General features: G+C 53.9%; 1 protein-coding gene across 3 annotated transcripts in view; it reads left to right on the top strand.

Annotated features, from left to right (window-relative positions):
- Positions 1–15,551, top strand: part of HLCS (holocarboxylase synthetase) — a 154,166-nt gene that overhangs the window by 21,028 nt on the left and 117,587 nt on the right. The window lies entirely within an intron of this gene.

Below are 15,551 nucleotides of genomic sequence, written 5' to 3'. Positions count from 1 at the left end.
TATTCTCGGGCAAGGATGAACAACAGCAGCAACAGGAATGGCCAGCTGTGTCCTGACGCGTCCGTGGCAGTGGGCTTCCACCCTGATTTCTATTTCTGATCTTTCTATGTGGGCCTCTGAGCAATCCCAAAGATGTCCAAGGATAGCTGATGTATTTGGCATTTGCATCACAGGGAGGGGAGGGAAGGCCGTTAGAATTTAGAGGGTGTTAAGTGTTAAAACTCTGGCCCTCCCCACGTTAAGGGGAAAAGGGCCACTGTTCATGTGCCGGGAGGTCCTGGGAAACCACAGCGTATGCACGTGGGATTAAACGTTATGCCGTTTGATTTGGACCGTTCTCCGAGAATCTCTGGCAGGGAAATTCCCCCTTTTGCTTTGTTTCTGTGCTGACGCCTGCCACCTTGTGGCCGGTCCTAGCTGCGTCTCACAGGAGAGGGCCTGAGCCTGGCTTGCCTGTGGGGGTTTTCCTGGCCTGGCGTCTGCCTGCCGTGGATGCCGTGGTTGGTATCTGGTGTGAGCGGGTGGCTAAGCCCAGGCGAGGCTTCTGGCCAAGCTGTCAGTTTCTTATTCGTTGTGGCAGACTGTTTCGTGGGTCTATGTCTGTCGCCTTCCCTAAACAGGGGAAGGGTGAGTTGAGTGACGTGACCGTGCAGATTCAGCAAACGCATTCGAGCCCAGGTGAGTCTAAACACCGCCATCACCCGCTTCCCCTGGGGAGAAGCACTCTGTCTCCTCCCCCAGCGTTCAGAGGAGGCGGCGCTCTCCGTGGATTACTCTGCCCCGCGGCAAACTTCTGTGCAGAGCAGAGCAGAGCTGTGAGCCTCCGTGGAGAAGACAGAACACCATCTGGGGCATTTAAGAGGAGGATGTTTTGTAGGAGAACTTGGGGACTAGATGAAATAGCGTACGTGGAAGTTCTGTTTAAAGAGTACAATTATTATTGTTGTTTTTAAAATAGATTTCTTTATTGGTTTCAGAGAGGAAGGGAGAGTGAGGGAGAGAGAGAGAGAAACATCAATGATGAGGGAGAATCATAGATCGTCTGTCTCCTGTACGCCCCCTACTGGGGATTGAGCCACAACTTGGGCATGCACTCTTGGCCGGAATCAAACTGGACCCTTCAGTCCACAAGCCAAAGCTCTATCCACTGAGCAAACCCGGCTAGGGCAAGAATACAGTTATTAATATTAAGATTAGATTGTTGAGAGGTTAAGTCACCGGTGTCTAGTGTTTCTAACAAGTGACCGGTGATATAGATAATGATTTTAATTTAAAAATCAATAAAGCAGCAGGTGCTTTTTTTTCATGTAAGAACATTGTTTTACTAGAGGCCCAGTGCATGAATTCGTGCACCAGTGGGGTTCCTCAGCCTGGCCTGCAGGATTGGGCCGAAACCTGCTCTCTTAAGATCTCCTGAGGTGTCCCGGATTGCAAGAGGGTGCAGGCCAGACTGAGTGACCCCACAAGTGCACAGCCGGGGCCCTGGAGGAATGCGAGAGGTTGGCCAGCCAGGGAGGGACCAGGGGAGGGCTCCAGGCCTGTCCGGCCCGTCTTGCTCAGTCCCGATCGGACTCCAGCAGCAAGCTAACCTACCGGTCGAAGCGTCTGCCCCCTGCTGGTCAGTGCACATCATAGTGAGTGGTTGAATGGCCTTAGCATATTATTAACATATTACGCTTTGCTTGGTTGAACGGACGACTGGATGACCGGACACTTAGCGTATTAAGCCTTTATTATATAGGACTAGAGTTCCGATGCACGAACTTCTTGCAGCTGCCTCAGCTTGCCTTGGCCCTCAAAGCCATGGTTTTGTCCGGAAGATCGCCCAGAAGGACATCTGGAAGGTCGTCTGGCTGTCCAGTCTAATTAGCATATTATGCTTTTAATATTATAGATTGCTTTTTCATTGCACGGGGTCCAGTCAGTTTGCACACTTTTTAATGGGTGCTCCTGAGAATTAATGGTATGACTTTTGTCTGCACCTGCATCTCAGGAAATCAGAGCTCACTGTCATTTATCTGTTTGGTGTGTTCCGTTGATAAGGCACTGCATAAATGGTCAACACTTGAATAAGAGGCAAGAAGCACCCCCTCCATCCATCTGGTGGTATAAAAAAGTATCAAATCAAACTGGTCCTCAGAGCTCCCGCCTTGTAGATGACCCCCCTACAGACCTGCCACCTGGCAGGAGGGGCAGAGCCACGTGGACACGGGACAGACCCCCTCCCTCCTTTCCTGGGCATGGAGGGCTGAGGGGACATGAGGAGGTGCCTGCCTTCCCCGGAGGCTCAGGGCCAGGGAGAAAGACAGACCAGGGCTTGCCCTTGTCCGCGCTCCCTGACCTTGCCCGGGAGTTCTGACCGTGCTGGTCTCGGGACAGGGGCCTGTAGACTCTCAGAGCAGTGGAGGAGCAGGGCACCCGGTTATCTTGCTGTGAGCAGAAGTTTGGGGCTCGCGGCTTTACCTGGGTCTCCCTTAGGGTGGGTGTGACCTGAGATACCGAAGGCTTTGGATCGGACACGTGCTCACCTGACAACACCCAGCGGGTGCTTCCTCCTCTGGCCCTTCAGCTTCTTGCCACTGCCCGGGGGCGGGGGACCATGTGCCCCTGTGGATGGTGGCCCCTGTCCACAAGCCATGGGTGGGCGATGCCTGAACCAGATTAAAGCACATGTTCGTTCTGCCGACACCTACACAGGTGCTGCACACAGACCGCAGGCCGCCAGCCCCCGGACACAGCGGACTTTGGGGCAGGGTCTTATCCATCAGCGCCCACGTCTCATCGAGTCTCCACTTGTTCTGGTTGATCTTAGATGTCTCTTCTGTGGGCTGCTCTCCCTCCCACCTGCTTCCCTCTGAGTTGATTCACTTTGGGAGCCCGAGGAACTGAGCGAGGGAGTGCGTATCCTCGTTTCTTTTTATTTTAAATATATTTTTATTGACTTTTTACAGAGGGGAAGAGAGAGGGATAGAGAGTTAGAAACATTGATGAAAGAATCATTGATCAGCTGCCTCTTGCACACCCCCTACTGGGGATGTGCCTGCAACCAAGGTACATGCCCTTGACCGGAGTCGAACCTGGGACCTTTCAGTCCGCAGGCCGATGCTCTATCCACTGAGCCACACCGGTTTCGTCAGTGTCCTCGTTTCTTAGTGTTTATTAATTTCTCCCAGAAGATTGGTCTCTGCTGTGGACGGGAAGGAAGGACTTCAGGGCTGCATAGTGTGTTTTCCTGGCACACACGTTCTGTACACGAGTGCCAAGGTGGCTGCTTGCCCGCCAAGATGGGCTTCTGGGGTGGCTGGGGGGTTTCTGCTCCTCTCTTGAGGCGGAGGCGTTTCAGAACAGCTTCTGGGCGTGTGCTGGGGCTCAGTGTTTGTAGCGACGGATGGCAGGTTGGGACTAGAATGCTTTCCATCTGCTTTGCTTTCCTGCAGCCTTCTCAGTAGGCCTCACGGATCCCCATGGAACCAAGTTGGCAGTGGAGAGGTTCCTGGCGTCCTGGCATCCTGGGGTGTGACACGCAGCCCACCCTTGGGTTCATCCCCTGCCTTCCCAGTCCATGCCTGTGCCGGCCGCTTCCTGTAAAATGCGCTGTGACCACACGGTGTCGCTGCTGAGCCAGGCTGCCGGGTGAACAGACAGACACCCTGGCCCCATAAAGTGCTTTTCTCCCTCGATCGCAGTCTGGCTCCACAGTGTAATTTAGTAGTTTTCCATGATGCTGGTGACACTTCCTCCTGGGCCCGTGAGATTATTTCAGGGTCACAGTTCATAATATTCATCTTCCATTCACCGTGGACTGTGTACAGGGTGCCGTTCCAGGATGGAATATGAAAGAACCAAACACACACACCGGCTATCTAAACAGTGTTCCTGCGTGCCAGCTGTGTTTACACAGTGTGGTGCCCAGACGCCCGCTCTTTATGGCGAACAGAGCGCAAGATTTATGAGGCACCTCGTGCTTCCACATGCCTGTGATGTGAATGAGAGAGGCCGGCACGGGATCCGAGCAGAAAAATAGGCCTGGAGTGCACTTGGCCCTCGGTACTTGCCAGGAGTGTGTTCCGAGACCCTCAGCGACACCCAAACGCCACAGAACAGCGCGATTTCCGCTGTAAAATCCAGCCAGCATGGCTTTGCGGTGTCACCGGGCGTGATCAGACCGGGCAGCCAGCTCCTGGGGGGCAGACGCCTGGTGGCCGAGCGTACCTCCTCTCTGACCGGGTCTCGCCAGTTCCTCGAACCTCCCGGGGGCGGGATTGAGATTCGGGCCTCAGCGAATTTATGATCTGTCAAAGTAAACCAGTAAAACACATGAGCACATGCACACCCCACACGTATACCCACAGAAAAAAGACTGGAAGGAAATACAGTACATGTATGGTGTATTTTTGGGTGGTGGGCTAAGAGCGATTTTAATAAGCTTTTAACACATTTGTTGTATTTTTCAAATTTTCTACAATGCACCTGTATTGTTTTTATAAAGAGCAAACCCAGTTATTAAAAATTAAAAACCAAATTACTCTATGTCAGTAGACTTTGAAGGCATTCCATAAATGGTCAACACTTGAATAAGAGGCAAGAAGTCCCATATCACCCTGGCTGGTCTGGCTTCATGGATAGAGCGATGGCCTTCGAGGACTGAAGGGTCCCGGTTTGATTCCAGTCAAGGGCACATCCCCTGGGCTGAGGGCTCGATCCCCAGGGGGGGCTGTGCAGGAGGCAGCCAGTCAATGATTCTCTCTCATCATTGATGTTTCTCTCTCTCCTTCACTCTCCGAAATCAATAAACAGATACTGTATATATATATATATATATATATATATATATATATATATATTTTAATATATTTTATTGATTTTTTACAGAGAGGAGGAGAGAGGGATAGAGAGCTAGAAACGTCGATGAGAGAGAAACATCGACCAGCTGCCTCCTGCACACCCCCTACCGGGGATGTGCCCGCAACCAACATACATGCCCTTGACCGGAATCGAACCTGGGACCCTTCAGTCTGCAGACCGATGCTCTACCACTGAGCCAAACCGGTTTCGGCAATAAACAGATATTTAAAAGAGAAGTCCCATATAGATGTTGATCTTGGTTTAACGTTTGACATCTGTACTAATTGTATGAAAGTGTTAGCTTTGTTAGTAAATGACTCGCACTGGTGAGGGGCTGTTAGGCTTGATTTTGGCTCTCAGGCCCTAGATGTCCCAGCTCCTGGGGGTGGGAGGGCCTTCCGGGTCATGATTGGAGCGCCTCTCCTCCCCGCTGCTTGGATGCAGCCATTTCTTTTCTTTCTTCTTTTTTAAAAAAATATATTTCATTGATTTTTTACAGAAAGGAAGGGAGATGGGTAGAGAGCTAGAAACATCAATGAGAGAGAAACATCGATCAGCTGCCTCCTGCACACTCCCTACTGGGGATGTGCCTGCAACCAAGGAACATGCCCTTGACCGGAATCGAACCTGGGCCACACCGGTCAGGGCTGCAGCTGTTCAGAACTCCATGAACTGTTTCTCAGAGGACCACACTCACGCTGACACCTAACGGGGAGTCCTTCCCGGCAGGTGACCCCCTTTCTGGGGTGTGGGTGGAGCACCACACGCTGGACCCCAGGGTTCTGAGGAGAGGGATTTCGGGGCGGCCACCACCCGTCCTGCCATTGTGACGAGAAGTCAGCAGGAAGATGCCTTTATTGTGGGGACGTGAGTGTGTTTGTGAGCATCACCGATTTTATAGAAAAAACAGCTCTTTCCATTTTCGAACCTACAGTCCATCCGAGAAACGCCCCCTCTTGCTTCCATTTTGTTTTCTGCCAGGGGCAGGGCAGAAGGAAGCGGGTGTGCCGTGGCCGCCTGTGGGGTCTGCCCCACACGGTGCAGGAACCCCATTGGTGTGGACAGAGCCTCAGCCGCCCCCTGCACAGCAGCTGCCTGGGACCCTTTCCATCCCCCAGCCTGATAGGGGGGAGGAGGAGAGAGAGGAGGAGGAGGAAGAGGAGGAGAGGAGGAGATGGAGGGAGGGACAATGCCCAACCACCCAGCTCGCCCCTTCCCCTGGGACACCCCCCTCTTTCTGAAGCCGCAGAGCTGTGGTGTCTGGAGCATTCCTCCGGCTGATGGCTGACGCGGGGGGACCTGAGGGAAGCAGGCAGGATGCTGGCAGCCTCTCGAGGGGCGTGTGGTTCCTTTGCCTCGGGGTCAAGGAGTCACTGTAACAAGAAGTGACAGCCGGGTTTGTTGTTAGAGCAGCCGGCGGAAAGTCACCCTGTCTGTGTGCGTGGCTGGCGGGGTGGGAATGGGGATGGATCAGATAGGCTTAACGACAGAAACCAGCCCTGACCCGTGTGGCTCAGTGGATAGAGCATTGGCCTGTGGACTGAAAGGTCTCAGGTTCGATTCCCGTCAAGGGCATGTACGTTGGTTGCAGGCACATCCCGAGTAGGAGGGGGTGTGTAGGAGGCAGCTGATCGATGTTTCTCTCTCATCGATGTTTCTAACTCTCTATCCCTCTCCATCTCTGTAAAAAAAAAAAAAAATTTTAATGAAATATATTTTTAAAAAAGACAGAAACTAGTCTCACATTTCGATTTGATTCAGCTCCAAATCATTTGCCTTGACACCTCCCCCCCACCCCGCCCCCAATAACAGCCACATTATTGATCATGATAGTTCGGTAGTTGTGAACATGTCAGAAAATCCCTGCCCAGTCCCTTCCACCGGAATTCCCCGCTGATGCCGGCTGCTTTAGGAAGAACCTTAGCCTAAATCGCAGCGTGCGGTTCTGATTCTTCCTTCTGCTACCGGCCACTCCCTGCAGCCAGCCCCGCGCGCCTGCTAGGCGTGTGAGCTCGCCGAGGGGGTGTCCGGAACACGAGGGGCCTTCTCATGTCACAGCACTGCTTACAGCTCACCGAAGGCCTCCGATCCACGGCGGCCCCGGGCGTGGGGCCGGGGAGAGCCTCAGTCTGACGCCGAATTCCTCACGTTCTCGGGGTGTTTCTCTGGCGCGGTGTCTGGTACGGAACGCTTCCTCCCTTCGCCTCTAATCCTCGTCCTGCGGCTGGAACGTGCAGGGAGGGGACTCCTGGAGTTACTCCGAGCGCAGCTCAGAGACGGGGTTCGGATCCCGGGGAGACGTGGAGCCCCGGGTGCGGCCTGAGCGGCTCTGACAGCGCCGAGCGGCGTGGCGGCTGTACCGGCCGGCGGGCCAGCTGCAGATGAAAGGAGCCTGTCAAGCTGCCCGGCGATGATGGCTGTTTGCACGGCCTTTTCCTCCCCGTCCCCCCTTCTTCTCTCCCCTCAGCGGTGCTTTTTGTTCCTTTTAACCGGCCTCCCGGTACCCAGCACAATACCTGCGGCACAGGTGGCACAGTGGGTTTTGACACTGAAGCAAAGGAAGGAAGGAAGGAATGACAGGTGGGATGGCTTCCTTAGCTGCCTGTATTTTATTCTTCTATTTATCTTTTATTTATTTTTGGGGGGAGGCTTTTCAGCTACTGTATGGACTGTCTTCTTAGAATCTCGCTCCCACAGGGATGTGTCAGAGCCGCGCCTGCGGAGTGTGTCCCTGGCTGCCGTCCAGGCGAAGGCTGAGCGGACGCGTGGGGAAGCAGGCCCACCTTGGGGGGGTGGTGGGTTTGGGGGTTCTCTTGCTGGCTGGCCTGGGGAAGGCAGCCGGTCTGAGTGGCCGGGACCTCGGGTAGCGGCCTGTCTCGGAGGCGGTGTGACTCCCTCGGACTGTTTCCATCCACCTTGGCGCAGGCCAGGTTTGTGGACGGGAGCGGGCTCCTCTGGAGGAAAGAGTCACCGGACCCAGTGTTTCTCGCCGAACACCAGGCCCTAATCGCTGCCACGTGTGCGGGCCGGGCCGTGGCGGGAGCTCCGGGAAAGCAGATAGGAGCTGGTTCTGGAGTCTGGTCGCGTCCTGGTCTTCGGGGCAGACTCTGTCTCCCACGTCGGAAAAAGGCAGCCGGGGCGGGAGCCGCACCGGGCTGGTGGGAGGGCAGGCAACGGGCGGGAGCCACACCGGGCTGGTGGGAGGGCGGACATCGGGCGGGAGGGCAGGCATCGGGGTGGGAGGTCAGGCACCGGGCGGGAGCCACACCGGGCCGGTGGGAGAGTCTGATCCAATCCACGGCCTGCACTTTCCTTGTGGCCTCGATCAGGCGTGGAGCCGAGGTCGCAGGGCACAAGGTGCCCTGTCCTCGGAGCATGGCTCTCGCTCAGCGAGGCTGCGGCCGGGACCTGCCCTTCCCTGGGTGACTGGTCCTTCCCTTTCCGAGGTCTGCCTGACAGGTGGGGCTCCTGGAGATTGCATCCATGCTAATCCCCGAGAACGCTGCTCGGGAATTAAACATTCGTGGTGTTTCTGGACTTCGAGACGGACGGGCCATGTGTGGAGCTGTGTGGCGTCGAACCCTCTGCAGTGGCTCCCTGTGCGGGTCCCGGGGGCCGGCCGGCAGGGGAAGGCCTCTCTGGCTTCCTCTGAGAGCCGCCAGCAGAGGGGCAGCGGGAGGCTCCGCCCAGGTCTGTTGGTCGGTCGGTTGGTCGGTCTGTCTGTCTGTCCACCCGTCAATCTCTTTCTCTTGGAGACGGGAGGGTGTGAGCCATTTCCTTCATTTTGTTCTCGTCCCGGCCCCGTCGCTGCTCCTCAGTAGATGCACCTGCCCGGCACCGAGGGCCGGCGAGGCCACGGGCCAGGACCGCGGGCTCCTGTTGTCCTCTGCACCGTCCCTGCGTGGTGTCCCTTTCTGAAGCTGAGAACATGGGTGTCACCACTGCCACTGGCTCCCCGCTCACACCCCCCCGGCAGCCGCGCGGCGCCCTGCAGCCGGCACCGTGGTCCCTAGGCCATCTTCTACCCAGTTCGCCGCCACCCGTCCGACGGAAACCATCCCCACACGCCACGACGTTTTAAATTTAATTTAAAAAAGCAATTTGCAGTGAATGTTATGAAAAGAAATAGATTACTCACCATTTGGGTGTTCTTGAATATTTTCAGCTGAAAATTCTCACGGAAAACGATTTTATTTTATTTATTTATTAATATATTTTATTGGTATTTTACAGAGAGGAGGGAGGGAGAGAGATAGAGAGCTAGAAACGTCGATGAGAGATGAGAGAGAAACATCGACCAGCTGCCTCTTGCACACCCCCTACCAGGGATGTGCCCGCAACCAATGTACATGCCCTTGACCGGAATCGAACCTGGGACCTTTCAGTCCACAGACCGATGCTCTATCCACTGAGCTAAACCGGTTTCAGCTACGGAAAACGATTTTGAAGCTGCCAGGGCTGCCACTGAGGGAAAGCTTTTTCTTTTTTAGACGTGCATGGCGTGTGGGGAAGGCCGCCGCCTGAGTGTACAGCGCTTACGGCGTGCAGTGGGTTAATGTCTAGTCCTCGGTGTGCTGAGTCTTTCTCATGTTGACATGAACATAAAGACGTCTGCTCTCATGTTTGTTTTCCTAAAGCTCCGGGGAAGGGCTGGGCGGCTGCGGAACTAGAACCAGGGAAACGGGCTCTCCGGCGACACCGCCCGCAGCGGGGTTTGGTGGGTGGCTGTGAGCTCTGTGTCTCCCTGCGTGTGTCCGGGGGTGGGGGGGAGCCCAGGGCCCAGGGCCCACAGTGACCGAGTGAGGCCCCTGTCCTCCCTCCCTCCCTCCCCGCGTTCGGGCTTGGTAACTAAGGAAATACGTCTTTTAAAGGAAAACTGTCAATCGTGGTTTTCATAAATGAAAAAATTATGGTTCCTTTTCTGGGGGGACGGGGTGGGCGAGGGGCATGGCCAGACTCCTCCAGCCTAGAATTGCCTAGATTATTCTAGACTGCCGCTTTCCATGGCAACCTCGGTATACGCGATGATTTACAGGTGGGGTTTTATTTTATGTTTTTGGCTGTTCAGCCCATAAAACGCTTTAAAGGTGAAATGTCTTCGTTGTGAAGCTCCTTCTCTCCGAGAGCACTTTCCCCCGTGATGGTGGGAGCCGGCGGCTCGGGTTCGTGAGTGGGTGTCACAGACGACGGCTTTGGAAGGACAGCCACCGCCTCTGCGTCCTCAGCCCCTCGCCTTCCCTCTTCGGTTGGGGGAGGGCCGATGGAATGACCTTGCACATCTTTCCCCGGACTCTGCAGTGCCACGCTGGTCCCAGGAGAGCAACTACAATAGATGCAAAGCAAACAAACAAACAAAAACAACGCACACACACAAATTTTTTTAAAAAATTATTTTTAAGTAGTTCCTTTGATGCATTCTTTTCTAAGAATTTGTGATCATAGCCATTTTCATTTTAAACTGGAACAATCTGATGACCTCCGCCCACGGCTCATTTCAGCACAACGAAAGGAAGTTGTGCTTCTGCTTTGTCTTACGTCAGGCGCTTTCTCCAACCAGTCTTCCCGTTGACTTAGGTTTTCAATGCCACACAGTGTAGCAGCCTCAGATGTGCAAACCGGTGTGCTTTTCAAAATTCTGATCATGTGTGATCAGATCCGAGGTTCTCTTCCCAGCTCACGGAAACCCTCGTGCTCCGCAGTGCGCTCCCACCACTGCCCCGCCGTGTGGCCCTGTGTCTGACAGACTCCGGCTGCAGTCAGGGGCGCAGGATGGGGCGGGGACCCTAAGTACCTCTCCCTGCGTCTCCGGCGGGCGACCCGGAATTAAGGGCTCTGCTCACTCTCGGGCCCTGCTCGGCCACAGACAGCCTCTTTGGGCCCCTAGTAATCCTGCGGTAGGTGCTCATATGGAGAAGGAATGAATTCGCCTGGGGAGGCTAATATTTTTCTTACGTTTAAGAAAACATTTTTTACATTTTTTATTCTTTCGTGCAATTGCTTGTACAAATAAGAAAATTCAGGGTGGTGCCTTTTCTACAACCAGTAAATTTTGTTAAGCTACCAATCCCGGCGAGATGAAACACAGTTTATTATGGTATTATTACTTTTAATTATTGTATGCTTTTCCATATAAACAACGATTCACCTTCTTTAGCAAATATGTTTTTATTGATTTCAGAGAAGAAGGGGGAGGGAGAGAGAGAGAAACATCAATGATGAGAGAGAATCATGGATCGGCTGCCTCCTGCACGCCCCACGCTGGGAATGGAGTCTGTAACCCGAGCATGTGCCCTGACCGGGAATCGAACCTCGACCTCCTGGTTCATAGGTCGATGCTCAGACACTGAGCCACTCTGGCTGGGCTGTAAACCTACTTTTGCCGCACCCGGTATTTCATAGAAAACGTCCCACATACAAAAAATAAACAGACTGATGTCCTGGCCCCTGCGGGCTGAGCAAGCCACTGCACGCTTTTCCATTCTGGCCAGTGTTATCTCATCCATTCCTACCCACTCCTCCTCCCGTGTTATTTTGAAGCAAATCTCAGATCAGATCGCTCATCTGTAAATATTTTATTTTATTATGTTTTATTGATTTTCTACAGAGAAAAAGGGAAAGGGATAGAGAGCTAGAAACATCCATGAGAGAGAAACATCGATCAGCTGCCTCCTGCACCTCCTGTATTGCGGGATGTGCCCGCAACCAAGGTACATGCCCTTGACCGGAATCGAACCTGGGAACTTTCAGTCCGCAGGCCGACTCTCTATCCGCTGAGCCAAACCGGTTAGGGCTGTACATATGTTAGTACCATGTTTCCCCGAAAATAAGATATCCTTCGGAAATAAGACCAACGTACAGGTTTCCTTCTGAGTGAAATATAAGGCATCCCCCCTAAAATAAGGCCCTCTCTAGGCTAAACATGAGAGATTTGGTCCACTGATTCTGAAAGAAATGGAGTCACAAGAAATTCACCAGGAAATTCAGGAATTGGATTGTTGTTATGATGTTTCAGAAGATGATGACATGATTGTCATTGAATAAACGAGTAAATTCTTGATACTGTAGGATTCATAGTTTGTCTGGTTTGTGTTGACAGCTACCGTACTACCGTACCGTATACAGGTAATACATTTCCTTTATTTTCTTTTAACAATAAATGAGTACCGTATTCTTCTTCATGGAAAAATAAGACATCCCCTGAAAATAAGACCTAGCGCATCTTTGGGAGCAAAAATTAATATAAGACACTGTCTTATTTTCGGGGAAACAGGGTATGTGCGTCTAAAGATCAGAGCATTATTTAAAATTACAGCCAAATACTACTCTCACACCAAAACCGCGGTTCCTTCACGTAATCCCGTCGGCAGCCAGCGGCGTCGGCAGCCAGCGTCCCGGTTTCCTGGGACGGATGTCTGGGAAGAGGGGTGCCTCACCCGGGCACGGGGTCCTCATGGAATGAACCCCAGAAAGCAGCCGCTGGATCTGAACCCCGGCAGCTTTGGGGAGTGATTTAGGAAGTTGATTTCCGTGCCTCTTTTGAATGCCATGTTTACCCCCGTTACGAGGCCATTCTGAAAATGACCACAAACAGCCATTTGCAATAACGGGCAAAGCCACTGCACCTTGAAATGGGGTTTTGTTCCGCCCGCCCCGTGTAGAATAAGGGAGTCCCTCAGCCTTCTTCGGCCGGCGCAGCCCTGGGCTCTCCGGAGGGTGGGGGGCGGCGTTGATTTTTGCTCCGTATGCTTTCGCTTCAGGTTGACGTTTAGCCTTTGACCCAGCCACTTTCTTACAATAAACAGTTTGTTGATGAAAGCAGCTGCCCTGCAGATTGTTTCCAGATTGTTCTCTGGCGGAGGACAGCGTGCACCTTACGGAGAAGGTGGCCAGGGCAGCAGTTCCTCCCCGCGCTGCCCGCCTGCCCCCCTGCCCGCCTGCCCGCCTGTCTGCCTGTCTGTCTGTCTGCCTGTCTGCCTGCCTGCCTGCCTGCCTGCCTGTCTGCCCGCCTGCCCGTCTGCCTGTCTATCTGCCTGTCTGCCTGCCCGCCTGTCTGCCTGTCTGTCTGCCTGTCTGTCTGCCTGTCTGCCTGTCTGCCTGTCTGCCTGCCTGTCTGCCCGCCTGCCCATCTGCCTGTCTATCTGCCTGTCTGCCTGCTCGCCTGCCCGCCTGCCCGCCTGCCCGCCTGCCTGCCTGTCTGTCTATCTGCCTGTCTGCCTGCCTGTCTGCCTGCCTGTCTATCTGCCTGTCTGCCTGTCTATCTGCCTGCCCGCCTGCCTGCCTGCCTGCCTGCCTGTCTGTCTGCCTGTCTGCCTGCCTGTCTGCCTGCCCGCCTGCCTGCCTGCCTGTCTATCTGCCTGTCTGCCTGCCTGTCTGCCTGCCTGCCTGCCTGCCCGCCTGCCTGCCCGCCTGCCTGCCTGCCTGTCTATCTGCCTGCCTGCCTGCCTGTCTGCCTGCCCGCCTGCCTGCCTGCCTGCCTGTCTATCTGCCTGTCTGCCTGCCTGTCTGCCTGCCTGCCTGCCTGCCTGCCTGTCTGTCTGCCTATCTGCCTGCCTGTCTGCCTGCCTGCCTGCCTGCCTGCCTGCCTGTCAATCTGCCTGCCTGCCTGCCTGTCTGCCTGCCTGTCTGCCTGCCTGCCTGCCTGCCTGCCTGTCTGCCTGTCTGCCTGTCTGCCTGTCTGCCTATCTGTCTGCCTATCTGTCTGCCTGCCTGTCTGTCTGTCTGCCTGCCTGTCTGCCTGTCGGCCTTGAAGCCAGCTGTCAGCCTCGGAGCACTGAGCTGTTTATCTCAGGGAAATGTTGTGAATGTGGATCAGAAATTGGGCCTCACCGTCTTGACTGTTTCATTTTATTCTTCGAATGAATGATAGTGTCTTCTAGAAGTTTCTGCCATGCTCCTTACATTGCAGTAGGAATTCCTAGCATTCGGTATGTGGGAATGCGTGGGCCGTGGACGGGACATACTTTATTTTGTGTAGAAGCCGGGTTCCTGGACTATTTAAAGGAACAAGGTAACTTGAGAACTGTTACTATATTGCCCTTTCGAAATAAGTTCTATTTTTTCTACTTTTGAAAGACAATACTTAAGAAAAAAAAATTTATATATATATATATATATATATATATATATATATATATATATGTTTTTGCTTTAAAAAATATATATTGATTTCAGAGAGTAAGGGAAAGGGGGAGAGAGAGAGAGAAAGAGAAACATCAATGATGAGAGAGAATCATGGATCGGCTGCTTCCTGCACCCCCCCACTAGGCATTAAGCCTGAAACCCAGGCATGTGTCCTGACTGGGAATTGAACCCGGGACCCTTTAGTCTGTAGGCCGACGCTCTATCCACTGAGCCAAACCAGCCAGGTAAATATATATATGTGTATGTGTGTGTGTGTGTGTATGTATATATACATATGTATATATACATATGTATATATACATATGTATACACGCATACATATATATAATGTGTTTATTGATTTCAGAGAGGAAGGGAGAGGGGAAGAGATAGAACTGAACCTGGGCCCTTCAGTCTGTAGGCTGACGCTCTATCTACTGGGCCAAACCTGCTAGGACTTTTTTTTTTTAATGCAAAGGACAGGTCCCCTGACGACTGGGTGATTTATGCGGCTCAGAGGTGCCCCTCAGCTTGGCTTTCTGCCCCCCCAGCCGCCCGGTGCTGCCTGGCCCGCCCGCGGCCGCCTTCATTAGGGTCAGACTTGCCGCCGTGGAGCCAGCCGTTTTCCCAAACTGGCCACCAGGGGCTGCTGTCAGGACGGCGCGGCTGAGCTCACCTCCCCGGGGGCGCGTTTACTGTTTCTACAACCAGTAAATTTCGTGAGGCTACCAATCCCGGCTCCCCCCAGCCTCCGTCCCCGGCTGCTCGGCGAGGCCTCCACCGGGGATGACATAGCCCTGGACGCAGTTCAAGACCCGGGACGGAGCTGGTGTGCTTTCCGTCCGGTGCCAGCGAGCTGTTACCGACACGCCGGATCCGCACTCACCGAGGGCTCCGACACCCGGTCTGCGCTCCGGAACCCGCTTCCTGCGTTTGCACTCAGGGTCCGGCCTCCGGGGGGTGGCCCTGGTGACCACAGTTTGCTTCTTCTGGAAGGTGGTCTTGACGGGGGCGGCCTCAGCAACTCCTTCCCAGCGGAGTCCGCACAGAGGGTCCTGCTGACCCACCGAGGCGTGAGATGCTAAAAGGTATTCTTTTATTGATTTTTGTACAGTGAGGAAGGGAGAGAGAGAGAGAGTTAGAAACATCAATGAGAATCATCGATCAGCTGCCTCTTGCACACCCCCTACTGGGGATATGCCCGCAACCAAGGGACATGCCCTTGACCAGAATCAAACCCGGGGCCCTTCAGTCCCCAAGCCGACGCTCTATCCATTGAGCCAAACCCGTCCCGGCTAAAAAAAACATATTTTATTGATTTTTTTACAGAGAGGAAGGGAGAGGGATAGAGAGTTAGAAACGTCGATGAGAGAGAAACATCGATCAGCTGCCCCCTGCACGCCTCCCACTGGGGATGTGCCCGCAACCAAGGTACATGCCCCTGACCGGAATCGAACCCGGGACCCTTCAGTCTGCAGACCGACGTCCCATGAGACTGGAACCCAAGATCGCTGGCAGGCAAGGACCCTGTGTTGTCGGTCTGGGTGTCAGGTTCCCGGTGTTTTGCCCACAGCAGGCGTGGAGTC

Source organism: Pipistrellus kuhlii, unplaced genomic scaffold (assembly GCF_014108245.1).
Source record: "Pipistrellus kuhlii isolate mPipKuh1 unplaced genomic scaffold, mPipKuh1.p scaffold_m20_p_2, whole genome shotgun sequence".
NCBI lineage: Eukaryota > Metazoa > Chordata > Mammalia > Chiroptera > Vespertilionidae > Pipistrellus > Pipistrellus kuhlii.
The sequence above is the reverse complement of the archived record's forward strand: the minus strand, read 5'-3'. Positions and strand labels throughout refer to the sequence as shown.